This window comes from Strigops habroptila, chromosome 2, assembly GCF_004027225.2.
Source record: "Strigops habroptila isolate Jane chromosome 2, bStrHab1.2.pri, whole genome shotgun sequence".
Taxonomy (NCBI): Eukaryota; Metazoa; Chordata; class Aves; order Psittaciformes; family Psittacidae; genus Strigops; species Strigops habroptila.
The window spans coordinates 55,623,603-55,637,228 of record NC_044278.2 but is presented as its reverse complement, the minus strand read 5'-3'; positions in this window follow the sequence as shown (position 1 = coordinate 55,637,228).

The window sequence follows — 13,626 nt, the reverse complement described above, 5'->3', positions numbered from 1 at the left end:
ATTTCAGCTACAGATTGTGCTTGATCTCCATCTGCTCTTTTGACATGTCATGGAACAGTTACTTGTAATTCAACTGTCCTTAAAGGCAATCATGATTTTTTCCTGAAATTTGTAGGCCTCCATTGTGCACTGAATGCCTCTCTAACACTCCCTGTCTGCAATTACCATTCTTGCAAACTATTATTTAAAAAGCTCCAGCTTGCTCCTGAAGCTGTTAAAGGGTACGAATTATAGGACCTGCAGCAAGAGTGCGCCAGAGAACATTTGTCAGTGTGTGGACAATTATGAATCAAGTTTCAGCTCGATGGAAATGCTCATACATTGCACTGCAGTCAAATGATGTGTTTTCTTCTTGATTTGCAGTTTACTATAGAAGACTTTTCTTTTCCAGTCAGTTTTGCCTTTTAATATTATGACCTGGCAGTACAAGAACTCAGGACAACAGAATAGGGAGAAATGCATTTGACTTTTTTTTTTTCCTCTTGTAAGGGATATAGGAAGAGATAAATAAGAATGGCCCAAACTTAGTTCAAGGGAGATGTTGCAAAGAGGAAGAGATTGTTCTTTGAGATGAAAAAGCAAAAAGTAATTTCCAGGTATGGAATAAATCTATAAGATCTGCTCTAAGACACAACTCTACTGATAACACAAGGAATTCTCTCAGGACAACTCAAGTTCTGCAGAAAAGAAAAACAGATGAGGCAAAGGTACAAAAGCAATTATTTGGCATGAAGAAATATAGAAAACAAGGAGAATACTCAAGCATGATAATGTCAACAATGGCTTGGTGCAATAGAAAGCGAGAGGGAAGTCTTGAAGACTTGAAGAAACAGTATATCACTATAACATGCAGAAGGAAAATTACTTCATCTAATGCCCAGTTACACAAAGCATATGAATATCTAAAGAGCACTTAGGCAGATACATGGCTATAAAGTAGGAGCTGAAAAGATCTATTGACCCCATCTGACATGCTTTGCAAAGCATAACTCCAGCTGAGCCGAGTGGTGCCATTCAAAGCCAGCTGACAAGAGGTAGTGCAGTGCCCTGAGGGGACTACACTTTGTGAACACAGACAGTGATTATGCTGAAATAATTAACATCTCTAATCAAGCAGAGGATGCAAGGTTCAAAACACTGATTTTGTTCCTTTTATTTAAACTAAAGAAGCTGTTCTTTTATCCTAAACACTGTATCAGCCCTGTGTTCACGCTGCTACAAGTTGCAACACTCGTATTTTTTTACAGTCCACTCTGAACAGAACAAACCGCACAGCATGAACTGATAAAGCTTGACTTGAATATTTTTTTCTGAATGTAAATTGCTGTAGTCTTTAAAGGATTCCAGATCTCCCTGGGGTACATACAAACTACTTTTAAAATTGATTTGATATGATATCTATTTTAAAAGTCAATTTGAAACAGAATATGTTGGTGCGCTAATAGGAGTAAATGGGATTGTGAAACACAGGCTGAAGGCCTTCTTTTTTTTTTAAACAGAAGAAAAAAGAAGTCAAGAATATACGCACACAAATCATAAAAATAATAGCAATACTTATTTGTTGTGTATTGCAGTCACTCTCCATACACATCCAAGTGTATTGACATCACAACAGAGACATACCAGGCAGCTGTCTGTAAGTCATGCAAACTGCAGCTGAATTCCATGCTAACAGCAGCCAGCATATAACATGAGGGTAGAGAGGGTTCCCATATGGAAAAGGTCATAAAAACTATTTTGTATGCAGATGTACACACCTATATATGTACCTATTTTTATATATACATAGGCACATAAGTTTATACGTACATATATGTACTTGCACACATTTTTTGGACAAGATGACTACAGAAGATTTCAACTTACCAGTAAAGTGTCAAAATGCCAGCTGTTGCCCAGCCACTGATGTATTCCCGTTGTGAAAAGTCTCTTCTCTCATCTGAGCTCCCGGAAGCATCGTCTGAGGCACAGAGGAAGTATGCAGTAAGGTATGGCAGTGCATTAGGGAAGTTTTTCATCTCCAAGGGAGGCAGCACTGTCTGAGGGAACCCACTACCTACAGAGGAGTACTAGACCCCCAGACTGTCAGTCCTATGAGATTCTGTAGCAAAAGCTATATACAACAGAAGTCTTTAGAAAAAACACAAAAATTAAAACAGATCTATGCATTTTAAAATCTGGTGGCAAAGTTTCCATTACTTTTAATGGAGCCTAGGATTTACCACCTTTAAAAAAGCAACATGTCTAAAGTATTACCCCACTGAGTGTCTCAGCACAGTGGTGGATGAAAGAGCAAGCAGCAACCTCCCACCTGTATTATACCTCAACCCTTGTAGAGGAACTGGGACGTGTGGAAATTGTAATTTTGGTTGGTGACTGTTTCTGGCTCAAATACCATCCATACATCCTTTCTCTGCTAGCATCTGCAATCACCATCTGCCAAACTCAATTACCTCAAAATAAAAAAAGAATAGCATTACCTTTTCTCAAGGAAAAAAAAAAAAGTAAAGAACAAGGAAAAAAAAGAGAGACAGAAAGGGCATTTTGGAATATCTTAGAGAATTAAATTGTCACATTTGCTCTGAATCATTTATCTTCTAGAAAATATCTACCTGTACTCATCAGTTTGTTCTTTATCTTTTATACCACTTCTATGAAACTATGCTACAAAACAATGGGCTTAAAATGACTGTTCCAGTCATGTTTCATGACACTGCATGAATCAGTCAGTTTACTTGGATGCCAAAAAAAATCAATCAATCAAACAAAAAACAAAACAAAACAAAACAAACCAACAAAAAAAAAAACCAACAAAAAAACCAAACAAACAAAACGCAAAACCCACCATGCTGTTTTCTTGGAAGAGAAAGCAAAACAAAGCTATGTTTTGTTTTGAGGTTTTTTTCTGGATTCTTGGTAGGTCTGTATCTCTTGCGCCTCATTAGGCACTTCCCAGCTTGGCTAGAAAATTCCCAGTGAGCTTATTTTGACTTACTTATTTTTTACAGTTGCCCATTGTGTGAAGATGGACATCTGTGCTCTGGTCTAGACCTTCATTGCAGTGTAGGCTGAGATGAATAGGGACCTGGATGCCATCTACGTTCCCCATTAAAGCATTAGAAGTTATTAAAGCTATATAGCTCTTGAGGTAGCAATGGCAGCATTTGAACAGTAACAGGAACATTTCAGTAAGCAATCAAAGTCTTCCTCTCTTCCCTGACACAGAATTTAAACCCAAACTGTGGTGCTAAAACTTCAGTGTCACAGTGCCTAAAAATGTCTGGTCTCTGCCACAGAGTATCAGTGGCATGACAGTAAAAATTGCTCCACTTCTGAAGTGTAAAGGACTCAAGACTGGCAGCACTCTGAAATGCAGGCTAGTACCACGAGTTACCTCTTACTGTTAAGACAGGAGAATTATGCAAGAACCTGATCTCAACAGAGCAGACGGGTGGTTATGAAACCGTCCGGTAAAACAGGAAAACATCCCTGTAGGCAAAGCTGTCAAGGCTATGAAAATCTGAAAGTAAAATTTGTATAAATAATTGTCTGGAACCAATGAGGCAAGAAAGAAAGACAGATACTGTCAAGTGAGAGTAAGATACAAATTTAAAACCCAAGCTGCAGCAAGTGAGACATGTGAAAGCCAACCATTGCTATAAAGTACAAGATAAGTGGAACAGTGCTGAGGTGATTTTGTTCCAGTAGAAAAATGGTACTCTTAAAAAAAGCTAATCAAACCCAGAATATTCATACCTGGCTACTAAATCTAACGTTACTTCTCAAGTGTTGTTGTTTTCCATTTTGAACACAACTGAAGAAGATGAATATGTAGATTAATCTAATCCTGGAATTAATTTTCATTACAACTGCCGAATATTTGTACACAAATACCATATTGCTGAAACGCACCCTACACTTTTATTTTAATACCGTAAATCCATGAATGGCTCTTTGGAGTTTATTAGTGGAAACTTTTAAAAGGTTTATATTCTGATGTCAAGAGTTACATAAAAAATGTTTCTAAATGGAATGCAAGAATCACCAAAGTGAGGTTATCTGTGCTTATTGCGGGCTTATGAAACCCTTACCACAGCAAAAGCCTTTGGGACTGTGGTTAACCTTTGCCTAACAGGGCCCAACCTTTCTTACCTTTGTCCTTGCTGCCCTGGCAGGCTGAAGAAACATCCTGTCCCTTCCTCACAAACATGATAGTCACTCAGGACAAATTCCCACATTCACCTTTTTCTCCCCTCTCCTTCCTTCTTCCTTCTCCATCTGAGATGAAGACTTTTTGCCTAACCCCTGAATGTGTGCACAGGTCCCAGACGGTTATTTCTGATGATCCTTTTGGCCATCATGGGGCTCCTCCTGCCTTACTCCTAGGTTGCCTTTCCTGGGATCCAAACCACACGGACAAAGCACAGTGACCACCACCTCCCCACAGCTACTGACACTCCCAGGGGTCACCTCTTCCCTGTCCCCTCTCAACGTCTGCTGTTCCTATGCTGGAAAGATTATAAGCCCCATGATCAGCTAGATGTCAAAATAATAAACTCTCAGATTCATTGCTATACTCAAAATTGCCTGTATCAGCATCCTTGGAAAGGAGGTACTCATGGATCTGGAGGCCAGGTCCTTCAGTATCTGTTCACATGAAATTCAGGAGGTAACTCAGCAACTGCTGAGACCTCCCAGCTAGGGAATACAAACAATGAATATTTTGTCCTCCCTGTATCTCAGCAAAGTGTTCCTGAAGGCATTTGGCTTCTGAGTAGAGCCAAGTTTACAAGAGCAAGAAGATGCTGGAAGTGGCAGAGGTATTTTCTCAGAACCCTGAGGACAGTGGCTCTGTGAAGGGAGAGCAAGTTTCACACTTCTCAGCTGGCAGGGCCGGTGAAACTTTGACACCGTACCTCCATGGTGCTTGTTTCAGTTTCAGCTTTGAGGCAGAGAAGCCATTTAGATCCACCCCATGATACGTTACATTGCATTGCAACGCAACTAAATATGCAACTCAGTCCATTAGATTGCTGTAATGGGAACTTTTAAGAGACTGACAAACCAGGCCAGAGTTAAGCTTTAAAAAAACCCAAATCTCACTACCAAATTTATTCATTAACAACTCATTCCTGCTAATGCTATTTTGTTTAAAATCTGGTTACAAGGATCTCTGCTTGCATGTTTTCCCATGGGTGCTATCTGTAACTAGTCTTTCTTTTTCCCTTTAATGGTAAAGTTGTTCGCCCACCTTTGTAAAATGCTTAAAAATTGTGTCTTGCCATCATATTGTCACAAAATATTTAAATGCTGTTGCGGATCACACTGTTTTAAAAGCACTTATATTTGGGTTCAAAGCAAGATATTATTAATTATATCCTAATTAGTGTATCTATAATTTATAGATGTCACAGACCTCTGCTGGGACTGCAGTTGCATTGTTTGCCGATTCTCAAGATTGTTGTTTGCTGGCACTTCTTTGATTTTGTACTATTGTGAGACACAAAGGCTTTCTTATTTTAAGTACCATTGGGATCATTTCCAGCTTATAGGGTACCACTGCATGTGTTGTTTATACCATATATGTCCTGCCAAAAATAGATTTTCTCATTTTAAATCCTCTATTTGGCAGAAGGTGCCAGTCATATGAAAATACTGGTGTGAGAAATTCACTTTTATAGGCAATGAGAGGATTCTGATTAAAAGTGTTAAAAACTTACTTGCCACCACTCAGTAGTCAAAATGTGGCACACTGATTTGTATCATCCTCATTTTTCTATCTGGGATTTCTTGGACAGAAATGTCTACCATGCCTGTACCAATGTAGAGTTGAAGAGATCATATCAGACAAGTGGCCAAAATTTTCTTTTTCCTCAAAGTTAGGAGAGAAATAGAAACAAATGTCAGGGTGATAGTTGACTTGTAAAAGTAGTGGCATCTTTTTCCTTCACCCCAAAGAAACAGAGGCATCAAATAAGCATATGTTTTTACAAAATTAACCCTGAGTAGATACATGAAACCTTAGAAAAGAAAAAAAAAAAGGAAAAAAAAAAGAAAAAAAAGACAAGGAATAAGCAAATAACAAAATGGGCCAATTTTCACTCTCAAGAATACTGTAAATATATATGTAAATATGGAGAAGAGAAAAGGGAGAATAACTCCAGAACGAGTATAGTAAGACAAAAGTGAAACAACAGATGGAAAAAGAATAGCAAGGAGCTAAATGAAGTTAAACAAAAATAGAAGTCTAGGAGATAAGAGGGAAAAAAATGGAAGGCAGAAATGGGAAATGTACACATTTTAGAAGGCAAAATTAAAAAAAAGAAAAGAGGTAAAGTAGGAGAATTCTAGTGGGACTGAATGATTTTCTATGTGAGTCAAAACAGCCTCAGGGAAAGAATAAGGACACAAAAAGGTAATCATACTATGTAGTTACACTGGTAAAATCTCCTGAGCATAAACACAGCAGTGTAGATCTAAGTGTGCTTGTATCAGTTTGTATCAGAGCATATTCATAAAAGAAATGGAGAATCTTCAGGGCAGGAGTACAGCTAACAGTAGCAAAAGTAAAGCAATGATCAGATTGGAAAAAAAAGAGAGAAGGATTTGCACATTCTACTCAGCAGTAGCAGCAGAGCAGCATTGTAATGGTGCCTCTGAAGTTTGCAGAAAGATTTCACTTCTGCAATTAAACAATAAATTCAGCTTTCAAACAAAGGTTTCCAAGCCCCACATGGTTCCCTTTCATGACAAGATACTTCAGACGCAGACTTGGACTGCAAACTTTCTGGTATATTTGCTTTGCAGAGAATATTCTCATCAGCTTAGGCAATTTCATTTGACCCTCCCACACATGGTTGAGGTTCTGGGGAGAGACTTAAAGTTTGGGGTTTCTAACTTCAGTCCTCTTCATTGCACATAAACTCAAGGCAGAAGGTAGGTGGCAGGAATGCCCACCCATACACCACACAGGTATCCACTGCGGTCAATACTGGACTCGGGGGGGTAACCCAATGTTTATATATCTTAAACACATTTTCAAATGCAGTTATGAATCACATCAAAGAGAATAAGTTTGCTGTACAAACTAATCCTCTTTTCTCTTGAGTTTCAGAGCAATTACACTGCATTTGAGGCACCAAGGATTTCAGTTGACTGAACCAGTGCCTGAGCGCCAAGGGCATCTTAGTAGATCTGATAAATCACATCATTCATGCACAGATGAACAGCAGTTACTGCTATGCTCATCCCTTTTTATTATCAATATTTTTGCAGCTGGTTTGCTTTCTTTGATCAAGAATAATAAAGATTCACATGATACAGACCAGGGCCTCTTATTAGTATGCAAAAGCAACTTTCTTTAATGTCTACTGACAGCATGACTACTGAAGTGATTCAGCCTGGTGTCCTTTAGTCACAGCTTTTTGAGGGCTAAGGCTTTCTATGTAACAGCAGGGACCACTTCCACGCTAAACACTGCTGCTCATTTAATCCAGTTTTGAATTAATTGGTTTTCTTTTACTGTGTATTCACATCTAAAAGCGATTTCTATATCAATTTATCACATTTAACAAATCAGCTCAAAGCAGAGTTAGAGCTGTTTTTACCATTGTATTCTTTTTCACACTGAGTGAATACAGAGCATCCATTTTAATTCTAGTGTGAGCAGGTGCATCACCACAGAAGCCCATCTTGATGCAGGGATCTGGAGCAAGATCCTAGGTAGGTCCGTCCTGAAGGCAACAGGTCTCCACAACATTATCTATTAATAAACCCAGTCCAGCAGAGCCAGAGACATTCCTATATCAATTTCCATAATGAACCATAATAATTGGATCCAAACTCAGTAAGAACAGAGCTAAATGTATGTTAACAGTATGTTACAGTAACAGGTAAGCTAATACTTATTAGAGAAAAGATTCTCCTGGAGAAGCAAGTTTGTGTCTCCACCAAGCTACTAACCAGCCATCGTCTCAGAAATATGGATAGAGGGAAGACTATGTCTCATTCGCTTTCTCTCAAAAAGACAGGTCCTTTATAACACAATAGGTTTGCCAGCCAGGGTTTCTCTTGGCAGAAGATACAGGCTGATCTCTCTACATATTGAATCACAAAAGTGTTACCAGCAAGTGTGGAAAAGGTAACCTCTGAGGAGACCTTTCTGCATCAGCTTTCTCTGACCCTTCTTGTGAGTTGCCTATAGACGTATGTGCAGTCAGTCACTGTATGTTACTATACTCTCTTGCTTATCCCACCAGAAGAGCTCCTAGGTTTCCAGAAAAGAAACTAAATTTCAATTTCAGTTGATGGTTTAGGTTTCTAAGCATAATTTCATTTAACACTAGCACAAATCAACAACATTTCCAAAGTTACTGGCTTACAGGGTGAGATCTTCTCTTTAGGAAATAGTAAAGAGGTACATCTTTATACTGTAGAGGTGAGAAAGCTGCTGGAAGACTTGGTAGGGTTTCTTCTCAGAAATAAATAAGAGGAATCAAAAGCTCTTGCTGCTTGGGGAGAAAATGAGCATTTAGCAAAAATTTTCGATAAGACCACCTCAGGACTTCAGACACTTAGATGAGCCATGTTTAAAAGGTCAAGACCTAAAGTTATTTAAGAAAAACCCCCCAACACTCTAGTTTGATGAGAAGAGTTAGAATTAATATGGACCAAAACATCTCATATGTTGAAATATGGATTGTACTTAGCTCTGTGCATGCCAAAGTACTGCCTCAAAACTCTTTACCCATCTTATAGTAATTTGTGTGTATTATACTTGCTATATTTATTCTAGACTTGAGATGGGCATGGACTATAAGCCATCCTTGTACCACAGGAATCTCTTTTTCCTCCACAGTTCCTTGGTTTTATTTACCATTTACACTGGCTTATCCCTAGTTGCATGCATAGAAAGAGAGCCAATTCTGCATGAGATTTTGTGGGTGACAAGGGAATTCTCCTTTGCATAACCACTTACTCCTGCACAAAATCAATATTAAAACCCACCTAACAGCTTTTGCAATGACATAAACAGTATATAAACATATATAAACATAACATACAATATAAAAATATATCAACATGTATATAAAACATATATATAAAACATATTTATATATATTAAAACATATGTATAAAAACATATATATAAAAAGTCACATATATATAAAATATACAAAAATATATAAACATAAACAACAAACTATATAACTGCTAGGGTACCCTGCAAGATTTTTATTGTGCCTGTTACCCTTTCCCTTCCTTATCAGTTGCGGCATGAGAGAAATTGCCTTAAGAGACACTACTGCTGGTAGTTGCTTACAGCCATGAAGCCTCATTCCACCCTCCACAGCCTCTGCGACTACACCAGCAACACATCCTTCCAACAAGCCAAGTGACTCAAATAATTTCTTTCTAGGAAGCAGAGTTATGCAGCCAGGACTTTATTGGTGCTTCTCTTGCATCTGCCTTCTCTGGGGAGCTTTTTTTGTGTTTGCTGGTTTTCGGGGTTTTTTTGCTTTTGGTTTTGCAATGGCCCCTTTGACTGCCCTAAGCAGATGTTTTGAGCTGTCATTGGAGGCAATGACTAACTATAAAGTTCCAGCAAAAGAGAACAACTCAGAGTTAAATGAAGATGCTATCAGGAGCCATTGGGATCTGTGACCCTCAGGATGGTTTGGAGTATGGGGGTTATTTTCATGCTATATCAGCCAGAACTGCTTCCTGAGCAGCCCACCAGCAGCAAAGTCCTCTTCCATTCTCCACTGCAGCCCAGGGCAACCCATTGCAGAGTCTTAGATCAGGTTTCCTGTGAGGGGGAGCCACAAAGCCCATCAAATGCAGATGCAAATATGTCTTGTATCAGAACCGATTGCTCCATCCTGAGGGATTAGTTTGGCTTGTAAGCAGGGCTGAAGAAATCCTCTCTCTTCGTTGCCTCCTTTGAGCTTTGTCATCCTTCAGTTACTAAAGTAAATGCCACTGCTGTGATGTTGGAAGCAGCTCTGATTAATTAATCTCCCCAATATACAATGATGATAAAACCAATAGAAGTGAAAAGCTCACAACCAGCTGCTAGGAACCAACTAAGAAGAAATGTAGAAAAGAGAGCAGGTCCAGCTCTAACTGCCCTGTTAAATGGCAAGAAGATTGCAGAGTGAGCACATGCCTCATCTCCTGCATAAAAACTCTTGCCAAACTTTTCCTCTAGCATCGTCTGAATTGTAATGAGACACAGTGTCCTCACTGTTGCTTACCTCCTGCAATTGAGACTTTTCCGTTCAAGCACATTGAAAAGCTAAATGTGTATTTATGGTATACGAGATACTTGGCACGATAGAGGAGAAAATTTCATTAATCCCCTTATACTCTATTGCTGGGATGTGTTTATCATTGCACAATCAAATGTAAAGCAAGTTGACATCAATTTTACTAAGAATAATAAGCCAAAACATAATGTGAATACAATAAAAAGTGTTGTTGACAGCTTGTTTACAAAATCCAGGACTTTAATGCAGATTTTGTTTTAGCACAAAACCTATTAACATAATAAGAATACTGTCTTCTCCAGACAACCTGCTATCCTCAGCTGCACTTTTTTTGGAGAGGCTGTACTTTCTCAGACCCCTTGAAACTTTGCTTACACACAGTCCTCTTGGCCACTAGTCCCATGGATTTCCAAAGATTTTATGAAGGTTTCTCTACCAATAAATATGGTTGTTCTTCCCACTTCTCAGGACGGATAGATTGATTTTATTAAATGCTTGCCCTTTAGGGACACATTATTTTGTAACCCTCCAAATTCAGAATTGTATGTACAAATGGGGTAATCAGGTACACATTTGAGTAGTTCAGCACCTTTTCAGGGACAAACTCATTCCTTTTCTCCAAGTGCTGAGGGTCAAAGTAGTAGTACCAAGACAAATAAATAATATAAGCTCCAGTTCAGGAAAGCAGTCAAGCACTGTTTCACCATTCAAGAAGAACATAGATGCCTTTCTAGAAAAAAAATATTGTTTAAATATTTCATAAATAAAAACATTTTCCTGAATTAAGGACTTTCTCTGAAGAACATCTGCTTAATACATCAGATTGGGAAAAGCTGCTTCACAAGAATCTACCTGAGTTTTGAGTAATCATGTCTAATATGGCCCATAGAAAAGTCATGTAAAATTTAATTATGTTAAGGGAAATTTACAGTACAGGTTTAAACAACTCATAACAAATGTTAAATCTAAAATACAAATTTTTACAAATTTAAATATTTTAAAATCTCTTGTCTGTTTATATGCAGATTATATAACATATATCCTCTGCTACACAAAAAATATTTCCAATTTCTATTCATACTGTTGAATATTCATTTAGAGTCCTTCTTTTGAAACAAATTTCCAAAACTAACCTGCACTGGAGAAAACTTAATTATTTTTAATCTGACAGTGGAAATAAGATTAAAGCAAGTATTTTATTACACAGGAATAAGAAAGAATTTGTGGAGACTCTAGAATCAGGAAATACTGAATTAAAAGTTTAATATTCAAGCTGAAGGCAGCTTCTTTATTCATCTACTTCACACACTTTTCACTTTCGTAATATTTTTGATGGTAAAAAAGCAGCCATCTTAAGTGGATGAGTGCTATGAATATTTCTGTGACACATGGCTTTATGTCAATTCATGATGTATCCACACATTATTCATTGAAGGTCGTACAAGTTTTTTTTCTCAAATCAGAATTGCAGATTTCCTCACAGACATCCTTGGATTGTTTCACAAACATCACTCAACTCAGCTTCACAAGAACCCTTCAGTGGGATAGATGAAGTGAGACAAAGTTTAAGATCAAAAAAACAGACAGAAAAATCAGGCAGCAAATTGTCAGGTGAAAGTCTTGCTCAGCCTCCACTGGCTCCCAGACGCAGTATATGCACTTCAGATGCTGTCTTAAAGGTTTTAACTGTCACCTAAGCAGCAGATAAGATTTTTTAAAGGCTTATGACAAGGTCAGCTTGGAGGATTTCTCTTATAGGACACCTACGACTACAACAGTACCTCAGCCTCTGGCAAGTTTCAAACCCTAAAGTCTGTCTCTGCAACATGAGAACATTAAAGCTCTTTAACAGAAAGGACTGTGTGATGATGTTTAACATTCTTCTTCCCTTAATCTTGTGTTTGACTAATAAATTAAACCATATTTGGCCTTATTTACTGGCAATGCTGAAAACTGGGCCTATCATAGAATAGTTAGGGTTGGAAAGAACCTTAAGATCATCTAGTTCCAACCCCCTTGCCAAAGGCAGGGACACCTCACATTAAACCATGTCACCTAAGGCTCTGTCCAACCTGGCCTTGTACACTGCTAGCAATAGAGCATTAAATTACAATGTTTATTATCTGGAATGGATCTTGTTGGGGTTACAGCATTGGTGGATGAGAGAAGAGCAACTGATGTCATCAACCTGAAATTGTGCAAAGTATTTGACACTGTCCTGCACAACATCCTTGTCTCTAAACTGGAGAGACGTGGGTTTGATGGATGGACTACCACGGGAACAAGGAAGTGTTTGGATGGTTGTGCTCAGACAGTTGATGTCAACAGCTCAATGTCCAAGTGGAAGCCAGTGACAAGTGGTGTTCCTCAGGGATCGATACTGGGCTCGGTGCTGTTTAACATCTTTGTCAGTGACATGGACAGTGGGATTGAGTGCACCCTTAGCAAGTTTGCCAACAACACCAAGCTGTGTGGTTCGGTTGATATGCTGGAGGGAAGGGATGCCATCCAGAGGGACCTTGACATGCTTGAGAGGTGGGCCAACGCCAACCTCATGAACTTCAGGAAGGCCAAGTGCAAGGTCCTGCACCTGGGTTGGGGCAATCCCAAGCACAAGTACAGGCTGGGCAGAAAATGGACTGAGAGCAGCTCTGAGGAGAAAGACTTGGCGGTACTGATCGATGAGAAGCTCAACATGACCTGGCAGTGTGTGCTTGCAGCCCAGGCAGCCAACCACATCCTGGGTTCCATCAAAAGGAATGTGACCAGAAAGTCAAGAAAGGTGATTTTCCCCCTCTACTCCAGTCTGGTGAGACCCCACCTGGAGTAGTGTGTTCAGCTTTGGGGTTCCAAACTTGTGGAGGACACGGACCTGCTTGAGCAGGTCTGGAGGAGGGCCACTAAGATGGTCAAGCTGGAACATCTCTCCTATGAAGACAGGCTGAGAGAGTTGTGGTCGTTCAGCCTGGAGAAAAGGCTGCCTCAGGGAGACCTTATAGCAGGCTTCCAGTTTCTAAAGGGGGCCTACAAGAAAGCTGGAGAGGGTCTTTTTACAAGGGCAGGTAGTGATAGGACAAGGGGGAATGCCTTTAAGTTGAAAGAGGGTAGATTTAGATTAGATAGTAGGAAGAAGTTCTTTATGGTGAGGGTGGTGAGGCACTGGAACAGGTTGCCCAAAGAAGTGGTAAATGCTCCATCCCTGGCAGTGTCCAAGGCCAGGTTGGACAGAGCCTTGGGCAACATGGTCTAGGTCGCTAGGTGACGCTTCCCTGCCCATGGCAGGGGGGTTGAAAGTAGATGACCTTAAGGTCCTTTCCAACACAAACCATTCTACGATTCTATAGTTCTACGATTCTAT